Source organism: Panulirus ornatus, chromosome 28 (genome assembly GCF_036320965.1).
Source record: "Panulirus ornatus isolate Po-2019 chromosome 28, ASM3632096v1, whole genome shotgun sequence".
Classification (NCBI taxonomy): domain Eukaryota; kingdom Metazoa; phylum Arthropoda; class Malacostraca; order Decapoda; family Palinuridae; genus Panulirus; species Panulirus ornatus.
Genome location: NC_092251.1, coordinates 14,726,808 through 14,739,705, shown reverse-complemented (window position 1 = coordinate 14,739,705; position 12,898 = coordinate 14,726,808). Strand labels below are relative to the sequence as shown.

The 12,898-nt window shown below is 42.6% G+C and overlaps 1 pseudogene; it reads right to left on the bottom strand.

Annotated features, from left to right (window-relative positions):
• Positions 1 to 12,898, bottom strand: part of LOC139757743 (protein O-mannosyl-transferase TMTC1-like) — a 390,520-nt pseudogene that overhangs the window by 236,148 nt on the left and 141,474 nt on the right.

Below are 12,898 nucleotides of genomic sequence, written 5' to 3'. Positions count from 1 at the left end.
CTAGCAGCTTACCTCCCACACCATATACTCTTATAGCCTTCCTAAAAGCATCTCAATCATCCCTATCATATGCCTTCTCCAGATCCATAAATGCTACATACAAATCCATTTGTTTTTCTAAGTATTTCTCACATACATTCTTCAAAGCAAACACCTGATCCACACATCCTCTACCATTTCTGAAGCCACACTGCTCTTCCCCAGTCTGGTGATCTGTACATGCCTTCACCCTCTCAATCAATACCCTCCCATATAATTTCTCAGGAATACTCAACAGACTTATACCTCTGTAGTTTGAACACTCACCTTTATCCCCTTTGCCTCTGTACAATGGCACTATGCATACATTCCGCCAATCCGCAGACATTTCACCATGAACCATACATACAATGAGTATCCTTACCAACCTGTCAGCAACACAGTCACCCCCTTGATAGATTCGGCTGCAGTATCATCCAAACCCGCAGCTTTGATGCACGAAACTGGGTTATAGTGATGGGTGATTTGGATGCGAAGGTGAGTAATGTGGCAGTTGAGGGTACATTTGGTGTTCAGTGTTGTGAATGGAAATGGAGAAGAGCTTGTTGCTTTGTGTTCTGAAAAAAGACTGGTGATTGGGAATACCTGGTTTAAAAGGAGAGATATACATAAGTATACCTATGTGAGTAGGAGAGATGGTCAGAGGGCATTATTAGATTACGTGTTAATTGATAGGCGTATAAAAGAGACTTTTGGATGTTAACGTGTTGAGAAGGGCAGCGGGAGGGATGTCTAATCGCTATCTTGTGGAGGTAAAGCTGAAGATTTGTAGAGGTTTTCCAAAAAGATGAGAGAATGTTGGGGAGAAGAGAGTAGTCAGAGTAAGTGAGCTTGGAGACTTGTGTGAGGAAGTACCAGGAGATATTGAGTGTAAAATGGCAAAAGGTGAGAGCAAATGACGTGAAGGGAGTGGGTTAGCAATGGGATGTATTTAGGGAAGCAGTGATGGCTTGCGCAAAAGATGCATGTGGCATGAGAAAGGCGGGAGGTGAGCAAATTAGAAAGGGTAGTGAGTGCTGGAATGAAGAATTAAAGGAAAATGGCGTTTGGACGATACTTAAAAGGGAGGAGTGCAAATGACTGGAAGATGTATAAAATCAAGCGGCAGGAGGTCAAGCGAAAGGAACATGGGTTGAAAAAGAAGGCAAATGAAAGTTGGTGTTAGAGAGTAGCATTAGATTTCAGGGAGATTAAAAAGTCGTTTCGGAAGAGGTAATTAACGTGCGTAAGACAAGACAGCAAATGAGATCATCGGTGATGGGGGCAAGTGGGGAGGTAATAACAGGTAGTGATGAAGTGAGGATATGGAGTGAGTATTCTGAAGGTTTGTTGAATGTGTTTTATGATAGAGTGGCAGATATGTGGTGCCGGGGTGGTGCGCAAAGTGAGAGTCAGGGAGAATGGTTTGGTTATGAGAAAAGAGGTAGGGAAGGCTTTGCGTAAGATTAAATCTGGCAAGGTGGTGAGTTTGGATAGTATTGCAATAGGACTTATCAAAAAAACGGGACGACTGTGTTGTTGATTGGTTGGTGAAGCGCCTGAGGATTGGAGGAATGCATGCATAGTGCCACTGTACAAAGGCAAAGGGGATAAAGATGAGTGTTCAGTTTACAGAGGCATAAGTTTATTGAGTATTCCTGGGAAATTATATGGGAAGATATTGATCGAAAGGGTGAAGGCATGTACAAAGCATCAGATTGGGGAAGAGCAGTGTGGTTTCATAAGTGGTAGAGGATGTGTGGATCAGGTGTTTGCTTTGAAGAATGTGTGTGAGAAATAGTTAGAATAACAGACGGATTTGTATGTAGCATTTTTGAATCTGGAGAAGGCATATGATAGGGTTGATAGAGATGCTTTGTGGAAGGTCTTAAGAGTATATGGTATGGCAGGTAAGTTACTGGAAGCAGTGAAAAGAATTTACCAAGGCATGTGTACGAGTGAATGGTTCCCAGTATATGTTGGTCTGCGTCAGGGGTGTGTGATGTCCCCACGGTTGTTTAATTTGTTTATGGAAGGGGTGGTTAAGTAGGTGTGTGCAAAGGTTTTGGAGAGTGGGGCGAGTATGCTGTTTGTAGGGGATGAGAGGGCTTGGGAAGTGAGTCAGTTGTTGTTCGCCGATGTTACATCACTAGTGGCTGAATCAAGTAAGAAATGCAGAGGTTGATGACTGAGTTTTGAAAAGTCTGTGAGAGGAGAGAGGTGCGAATAAATGTGAATAAGAGCAAAGTTATCAGGTACCGTAGGGTTAAGAGACAAGTTAATTGGGAGGTAAGTTTGAATGGAGAAAAACTGGAGAAAGTGAAGTGTTTTAGATATCTGGGAGTGGATTTGGCAGCGGATGGAACCATGGAAGCGGAAGTGAGTCACAGGGTGAGGGGGGGAGATGAAGGTTCTGGGAGCGATGTTGAATGTGTGGAAGGAGAGAACGTTATCTCGGAGAACGAAAGTGGGTATGTCTGAAGGAACAGTGATTCCAACAATGATATATGGTTGCGAGGCATCGGTTATAGACAGGGTTGTACGGAGGAGGGTGGATGTGTTGGAAATGAAATGTTTGAGGACAATATGTGGTGTAAGGCGGCTTGATCAAGTAAGTAATGTAAAGGTAGGAGAGATATGTGGAAATGTGAAGAGTGTGGTTTGAGAGAGCAGAGAGGGTGTGTTGAAATGGTTTGGACGTATGGAGAAAATTAGTGAGGAGAGATTGACAAAGAGGATATATGTGTCAGAGTTGGAGGGAACAAGGAGAAGTGGGAGACCAAATTGGAGGTAGAAGGATGGAGCGAAAAAGATTTTGAGAGATCGGGGCCTGAACATTCAGGAGGGTGAGAGGCGTGAAAGGAACAAGGTGAATTGTAACGATGTGGTATACCGTGGTCGACGTGCCGTCAATGGACCGAATCAGGGCATGTGAAACGTCTGGGGTAAACCATGGAAAGGGATGTGGGGCCTGGATGTGGATAGGAAGCTGTGGTTTCCGTACTTTACACATGACAGCTAAAGACTGAGTGTGAACGAATGTGGTCGTTTTGTTTGGTTTTCTGGCGCTACCTCACTGAAGCGTGGGGTAGCGATGCTGTTTCCTGTGGGGTGGGGTGGCGACAGGAATGGATGAAGGCAAGCAAATGTGAATATGTACATGTGTGTGTATGTATATGTCTGTGTCGAACACCAAGCTAAGAATCGCCTAATTATTTGTTGGGCCTTTAAATGTCTCACAATAATGTCCCGAATGATGGCATCCACATGTTGGCCATTTACTGGACAACAATTCCTGGGTTGTGATTTTTTTTTTTTTTTTTACAGTATTGGTGTTACATGACAAACTTCCATTTCTCTAGAAGGAACGTATTGAAACGAGCCGCTACTGTTTTATCTAACTCAAAAATCGCCTCTTACGTTGTCATCAGATAAAACATATTTGGATCATCTGTTGTGTTTACTTACATTCCATTTCTTGCTGTTTGTACATCTTGAACTTTTACGACAGAACGTTATCGTCTCTGAACAATAAACCTGAATTCGGGACATAAGTTGTGTCTTCAGTCATAGATACAGATGCAAAATGAAGAGAACAACAATCTTTTTAAGATCTTTGCCATGTGTCCGTTTTCTTCAACCAAGTCACCGTTTTCCTCTAATGCTATAATGCTATAATTAATATCAACACCGCACCCGCCCTCCAGGCTCTTACTTCTATCACTGTTTTCATTATTGATCATCTAAACTGTTATTCCTGTTGCCCTGTTGATGTCTCTTTATTACTGTTGTGTCTGTTATGAGGGACGTCTTCTGGTGCTACTCACAGCTTCGGTGTGGATTGGGTGAGTGGCGAAGATGAGGCCAGTGGAGAGGACAGTGCCGTGCGGGAGGTGGAGCAGGCGCATCAGCAGGCGGGTCAGCAGTAAGCAGACGCACGAATGAAGCAGGACGTTCACCAGGTGGAACCCCAGCGGCCGCAGTCCAAACACCAGGTGGTTGATCCTGGAAGACGAGAGAGAGACACACAACGTGAGTCTGACACTGACGGAGTCCGTGGCTCACACTGTTATGTTGTGACGTAACGAAGAAGATATGGTAATTAACAGTGGAACAAGGAAGATATTACCATTAATTACCATATTAATATGGTAAGATATGGTAATTAATGGTGCAACGAGGAAGATATGGTAATTAACGGTGTAACGAGGAAGATATGTTCATCAACGGTGCAACGAGGAATATATGGTGATTAACAGTGTAACGAGGAAGAAATGTAAATTAGGTGTGTAATGAGGAAAAATGCCAAGTAACTGTGTAACACAGAGGTAATATCACGTATACCGCAACAAGGAAGAAATATTACATTGTGCTGTAACATATAAGAAATATGATTATACTGTAACGGGTAATAAACCATACTTTATGTTGTAACAGGAAGAAATATTACTTTACGCTGTAACAGGAAGGAAATGATTCTTTATGCTGTAACTGGGAAGGAACATTACTGAATGCTGTGACGAGGAAGAAATATTACATTAAGCCGTAACAAAGAAGAAATACGGAAGAAAATATTGCTTTATCCTGTAACTAGGAAGAATTGTTACTCTATGTTATAATATGGAATCATTTTATATGTGCTACAATAGGACAGAATTATCTGCTAATAATTCAGCCGGATGATAATATTCTATGACCAACTGGGAAAAAAAATAATCAAAACAACATGAGCGAAGTCAGAGTTTTAAATATAACATCAAAGAATTATCAAATGTTGCTGTAACGGAAAAAAGTATTCTGTATATGAACAAAGAAATGATGTATAAGGAGAGAAACTATTGTTTACACTGTAACAAGGAAGAAATGATACGTTTTACTGAGGAGAGTATATTGAATTTATGCTGCAACGGGAGACGAAATGCTCTTGTGTATCAACTTAAGTGTTTGTAAGTCGAGAAAAGAAATCATTAGTTTGTTCTCCTGAAAGAACGAAGACGAGTCCACCCTGAAAAGCGGCAGAAACGAGAGTCCGAAAGACGGAGTCCAACTCCAGTGTTGCAAAACTTCTGTCCAGGAGGAGTGTCTGTGGGCATGACTGACCTGGATAGCGAAGGTTACACAGGAAATCCAACACTCGTGTGTTTTACATCTATTTGATTATGAAGGGAAGAGAAACACACACTACTGAGGAGTTACATGAGACACAGGAATCGAGCTGAACTTGTAAATCACAACAAGACCGGTAAGTATTGATTGCATCAAAACAAAATGGGAAAACAAGTCAGATATAAAATAAGTACAGATACCCTGACTTATTTCAAAGAAAATTAGGAGGAAAATCAATAGTGAAGGACCATATCATTAGAAAATGGATGTCAAGATGAAAAGTAATTAATACAAATGACGACAGATGAAGAGATGAATGCGAAATTTCAAGATGTGTTTACATTGGAAGACAAAATAGGCACCGTAACTACCACACACAGAGGAGGAACCAATCAGAGGCAAAATGGAAGTAAACTCAGCAGAAACAGTTAGAAGGAACAAATGTTATTTCATTCTTTATACTCCAAGTGGTTCACAGGGGAACACACAGATCCTTTTCATACTACTGGTGGAGCTCTTCAAGATGTGGACATTGCTCTGGCGGCGCGGAGGAAAGACAGTGTTGTACCATTGATAAAATCATTTGACACAGTGGTGCCCCTGAATCACAGACCAGCGTTACTTATATGACCGGCAAACTGCCAGTGAGATGAACGAGGAAGCAGATAGAGATGATCTTGTCAAGTTACTTAAGCGGGAGACAAAATGGAATTAGGAAAAAGATCTTGAGGTCTTGTGAGAGAGTTGGTAACATCAGGTGTTTCTGTGGATCACTAGAGAGCCAAGAGACACTAGAATACTGACGTTGATGTAAGACATCCAAGATGACCAGAAGAACTCAGACGACGGAATGACCTCAAACTAATCTGGAAGGACAAAACACATTTGTCTGGAGAACATATTCAGGATTATTCTGCGTGACAAGTGGGATGTCTCAGCCCACAACGCTGGGTCACTTCTGTTCTTATCTTTCGCAACTGATCTGCTACACTGAGATGAATCACATTTGAATATATTTCCTGATGACGCCAAAATGCTGAAAGAAATGGGAAGTAATGGAAATGGTTAAGTCCTGCAGAGGTTTAGCCTAGATGGAACATGACCCAGGGATATGCATGTACAGTAGATCAATTAAAGTGATTTAGATCATTTAGACAGCGAACACCAACCATGTGGGAGGGAACACATTACAATATGGGAAGGAAACAGAGACCGACATCATGACGAACGTCTTAGCAGAACATCACATAAGAAGAATCTGTGGTAAGTCATACTATGGTAATGTCCATATACCTCTAAGTACTATATGGACTGTGAGATATCCAGGAAACTCTACACAATATACCGTCGACCTAAGTTCGAATATACTACAGCAGATCACTGCCATTTTGTACCCTACTTCACCTACATGTAGGTTGTGGTATTCAACCCCAATCCCACACCCTAGTTCTCTTATACACAACACTTGGCAACATAAAACTCGACTTTATTTTCTTAACTCTCACTTTTTTTTCCATATGTGTGGCATCACAACTGTCAGGTAATCCTCCAGCGTCGATTCAGAGCTGGACGACCTGTCGAGCAGGATGAGGCAGACCCGAGGGCCCACTTGACCGTCATCATGCGACTGGTCCACCTCCACTATACCTCCTACACCTAGCTCTTCCTCCGTCCTAATCTTCATTCCTGTGTAGCCCAACTCTCCAAGGTCACGTTTTGTAGTCACCGTTGTATAAAAGCACCCATTGCACTTCTCATGGATCTTGTGTCTCCTAAGTTTAATGCCATTTGGCTCAAAATCTCTCTTGCTTCAATTGCTATTCCTTTGTGTTGTGTCTGTCCCTCCAAAAGATTCTTCTAACTATGTACAACTCTGTTATAATGGTTGAAAGCAGGCTGGACTATAGATATGTTCGATAACAGACTTGATAAATCTTCGCTTCAAGTCCACGACTCACATTATTCGAGCCCCCGAGTCACAGTGATAAGTTGCAAGTTATTCTCTTTAAATTATCTGTTGCTTTTCAGCTTTTACCACAGTAATATATGAGTTTCTCATTTCTTCCTCTATCACAAACAGCTTCGACAAGACACAGTGTTCTGTTGCTGTGTGAATTCTTTTGTATTTTGTATTTCTCCATATTTGTATTTTGCATTTAACTTGTTGCTACGAAGCACTGCTCTCTTCTCTAAGTACGATATTTCAATGTACACCGCAAAGAATGGTTAGGCTCTGACCGGGATGATCCTGGTGGAGCAGAGGCCTTATTTTCTCTCGTTAATGATCTGGAACAACGAATCAAACACCCGACCCGAGTCCCTGACCGTCATGTCCACTTTTCTAACACACTTGACCTCTATCAATCATACACCATTTCCACCTCCTTCGGGTAATCTAACCACAATCTCAGTTCTGTTACTTCTAATTGGCTACGCCCAACTTCCATCCCTCATTCCTCGAAACGCCAATTCTGGCAATTTGTGAATGTTCAGTGGTTATCCCTGCATAGCTTCTTCATTAACTTTCCCTGGGATGGCTACTGCTCAGGTCGGAATGCCTCATTTCATGCTGAGCGCAAAGCAGAGGTCATCTCAGCTAAGATGGAGTCCTTCATCCCATCTTCTAGATATCCCTCCCCACCTGCAACATATGGCTTGATCACTGCTACTCTGGTGAATGTCCCATCAGGGATAGTGTGTACAGGGCCATAACACCCTCCACTTCCCCTGCAACCAACCCTATTTCAGATTTTTTGTAAGGAACTACAGCAAATTTTTTTCTACGTAAAGACATGCATACCTTCATGTAAAGGAAATGCGCTTGTTTGGCTAATATTGACAAATGGTTTTGATTCTGAACTAAGAACATCTTCAACGACTTCTTTAAACTAAGCCATTCCTCCTTTCGCCCGATCTCGTCAATATTCTGCCAACTCTACAACTGATAAAGCCGCTCTTTTTTGATTATCAATTTCCCTCAACTCAGCTTTGAGTGAGTCAGCTCCTACTTCTCATCTCCTCCTCCCAGTGACCCTGTCATCTCTTACATTCTTCTTGCACAAGGTCTTCCACGTACTCTCCCAGCTCTAGGTGGACGAGGTGTATGGCTCAAATGGCATACCTTCTCATGCTGTAAGGGACTGTGCCTCTGAGCAAGCACCAAACCTTGAACGCCTACTTCTCTTCTGTCCAAAACCCGGAGTTTTCCTTCTGCAGGGAAGCATTCCTTGGTGCAGTCTAGCCCAGAGAAAGAAACCACCCTGACCGTGACATTTATCGTCCCACTGTTGTCACTTCTGCAGATTTCAAAGCCATTGAAACCCTCTCAAGCTTCCACTTTCTCAGACACTTAGAATCCTATTCCCTTTTCTTTGATCAGGATGAATTTCGCGGTGATAAGTCTACTATTGATCTTTCTTCCTATGTGACTCATCTTCCTTTGGTTTCACTGTTTCTCTCTGTTCTCTATTGTACAGTTTCCTTTCAGGTAGTTCTATCACAGTATTCGTCGACGGAGCGACTTTCCCTTCCTATTCTATCAACAGTGGAGTTCCTCAGGGCGCTGTTCTGCCACCTACTCTCTTTCTCCTCTCAATCAATGATCTCTTCTACATCTAATCGTATTCATTCTTATGCTGATGATTCCACTTTACAAACCTCAACTAACGTTCCTCCCGTCTCCCTCTACTACTCGTATCCTTCTTCGTGTTCCTCATACTTCCTCTCTCACTTCAAACCTGCGCAGCATTTCGGGATGGGGGAAACAGTAACATTGTTATGCATGGTGTTGCTGAAACACAATTTGTTCGTTTCCTGCTGTTCACCTTCAAAACACCACAGTTCAACCCCATTATAACCAATACAATCTAGGCATAACTCTATCTTTGATATCCCACGTTATCAACGTCACAAAGTCTGCTACCCAAAAGCTGGTAGTGTTGTCCAGGTGCCATGATTCATTTTCCTGTGAGCAGCTATTTTTTTTCTATATCTTTACGGGTTTTATCCGTCCAAGGATGGAATGTTGGTTTACACATCTGTGTTGTGGCTCATCCTCCACCTCTCTCTTAACCAAAGTAGAATCAAAGCCCTTTCGTCTCATTCATCCAATTGGCATTATCTTTCTTCAAACGTCCCTTTGCGTACACCAGGATGTTGCTGCTCTCTCTCTCTCTCTCTCTCTCTCTCTCTCTCTCTCTCTCTCTCTCTCTCTCTCTCTCTCTCTCTCTTCTACAGGCATCATTTTTGATTAACCACTGTTCTCGTGAACTGTTTACATGTGTCCCGACCCTCATGTTTTGGACCTATACCACGCGCTTGGCTGTTGTTTCCCACAGTTTGTGTTGAAGATCGACCATTCGTGGAGCTAAGCCATGGAATTATCATCCCTCTCTTGCCTTTCTTCTTCATATAACTTTGAGACCTTTAAGAGACAGGTCTACAAACATCTCCTGAGTCTTAGTTAAATTTTTTCTGTTAATCTATTCCGTCATCGGAGGTGGCTTTCACTGGGGCAGGTTTCGCCCGAGTTTTGTTGGTCACAATAAACGGAACAAAAACCTTCCTTTTCTCACCTTAGAAGCGACGTCACTACCAGAAAGGATCAGAAGGAAGGCAGTAAGAATGGCACTAGACCTGAGCAGAATGAGGGACGAAGAAAAGAGGAAAGCCTTTGATGTGGCCACACTGAAAGAAGGAAAAACAAAGACATATTAACTACATGTAAGTATCTAATAAAGGAAGACAGTGTGAACATAGAACAATTCTCTGAAGTTAGAAAAGACTTCAGAACAAGAGGACACAAGTGAAGGTTAGGCAAGAGAAGTGTACAGAGGGAGAACATGAGGCATTTGTTCAACATCACATTGTGTAGGTGGAGGCGTCTGACCGACCAGGAAGTAGATGCGCTAAACATTAGAAAAGAAAACTGCATGATAGAATACAAAGGAAAGAGATCTGGCCAAACGACTATGAACTCCCTCCATGTATCAAAACAATAACAAATAGTTAATAACAGCCACACACACACACACACACACACACACACACACACACACACACACACACACACACACATATAAACACACACACACAAACAGACACAGACACAGACACTCACACACACACACACACACACACACACACACACACACACACACATCACACACACACACATACACACACACACACACACACACACACACACATCACACACATCACACACACACACACACACACACACACACACACACACACATAAACACACACACTCGCATCACACACACAAACAGACACAGACACAGACACACAGACACACAGACACACACACACACACACACACACACACACACACACATACATATACACACACACATACACATGCATACACACACATACACACACACACACACACACACACACACACACACACACACACACACACACACATACATACTCACACAAGAGTAGTAGAAAAATGTCGAAAAGCAAAGGAGTTTCGAGATGGCGTCTACATCGTGGCCACGAGGGGAAGATACAGACAGCAGCGGAGGAGGGTGTGGGAGAACAAGGACCAGGATAAGAAACGAGGAACATAGAAACTTGGAAAACAATATCATGGACGACGCAGGAGAAGACCTGAAACTTTCCTGCAGATTCCTCAGGAATCAGTTGTTGCTGAAGGGCACTTCATCTGGCCAAGGGATTCAGAGGCAAGAATTGTACAGGATATTGTGAGGAACTGAAAAGCAAGTTCAAAAATGCTTTTTCAGTGGAAGACGCCATAACCCTGATACCAGTGAGACAGGAGTGGGGAGGAGGTTTTAGAAAACGATGAGAGATCTAGAAAAGACTTTATAAAAGAAAACGAAAAGACCTTGACCCAAACTAGGCTCATGATCTGGATGAAATTTCACCAGAGTTGCCGAAGATGTTGCGCAGATAGCCAGATATACGTCTTGAAATACTTTTCAAGACGTCACTGAAGAGAGATAAAGTGCCTCCGGGAATAGATAAGTGCAAACGTCCCACCTTTCCTGTAATAAAGGCTACCGGGAATAGTCCATGAACCACAGTCTGGCCTTGATGACTCAATTTCTACCCATCTCTCTATCGAAAACTTTTCACAATTATCACCTTTGACGGTTCTGTAATTCTACCTCTTGACTTAATGAACATACTTGGTATTACTATAACGACCACTCTATCTTGGAAACTCCACATTGCAGGAATAGCTAAGTCTGCCTCTAAGAAACTGGATGTTCTGTTTAGATGTCCAAACTTCTTTTTTTTGAACAGTTGCGCCGTTTATACAAGGGACTGATTCGTCCTTGTATGGAGAACTGCTCTCACATTTGGGGTGGTTCTAGCTCTCTATTCTTACTTGAAAGAGTCGAGTTGATGGCGGTCCGTCTTATAAATTGTCCCACGATAACCTCCAAACTTGACGTCTTTGCCTTACACCGCAATGTTGGTTCGCTTTCCCTCTTCTGTAGGTATTATTTTGTTTTTTTTTCTCCCGAGAGGTGCCTCCTTGTGTGCCTCTACCACTAGCTAGACCACGAAACACTCAGCAAGCTGCTGCGTCACATGATTATTGTGTGGCCATCAGCGACTCAAGGATAGGCCGTTTTGACAACTGCTTCTTTCCCTACACGTCGAAGCTTTGGAACTCTCTACCTCCTTTTGTCTATGACCTGACACATTTGAGAAGACAGGTCTTTCATGTCCTCAAAAATTCGTAAATACTTTCCCTTGTCTTTACTTTTTCCACTTCATAATTCTCTCTATTTCAATTAAGGCCCGGCCTTGATGTAGACTTTTGTCCCTTACTGGAGCCTTCACCATAAAAAGAAAAGATAATCAGGAGCAAATGAATGACTTTTTACTTAGGAGGAATTATATGAGCGACAGCATGGGTTTAGGCAGAGAAGGCCATATGTAACAAACCTCTTAGTTTTCTACGAGAAAGTAAGCCCTGATTTAAGACAATAGGAAGGGTCGGGGGACTGGTTATATCCGGACAGCCAGAAAACACTTGAAGGTGTACCGCATGGCAGGCTGATTAAGAAACTGAATCACCAGGCAGGAATGATGGGGGATTATTTCAGTGGAAGGAAAATAAGGACATATGCTGGAGGAGGCTTCTCTAAATGGGTTGAGGTGACCAGCGGAGTACCACAAGGTTCTGTCCTAGGACCATAACTCTTCTGATCTATGTATATGACTTGCCTGTAGGTAAAGACTCTTACATGAATATATTTGCTAATGTTGCGAGGGTCTTGAGGGAGGTGATCAGCGAGCCGGATTGCATCAAACCTAAACACACTCACATTGTGCATAAGTAATGGGCATGGGGAAAAGTGAAAGAAGCATCAATAAGATTCTATGTGTGAGAACGACTCGCAACTCAACATCATCCCAGACGTGTCATCAGAGTCCCATATCAAGGGATCGTTGAGGAGACAAACTGTCTCTTGGCTAATATTGGAATAACTTTCCAGTATATGGATAAGGAATTGTTTAGCAAGCTTTTCATATCTTACACATAGGCTAAAACTGGCATAAGCTTCTCAAGTTTGGTCACCGCACGTTACGAAGCACAAAGAACTAATAGAGAGGGTCCAAAGGAGTGTAGGGAAGATGATGCTAGAATTAAGAGAGCTGAGTTACTGGGGCAGGCTGGGAGCTCTAGATTTGCCCACTTTGGGATGGAGAAGAGGGAGGAGTGACGTGATCACAACCTTAAAGTTTTTGCAACAGATCGATGGCGTGG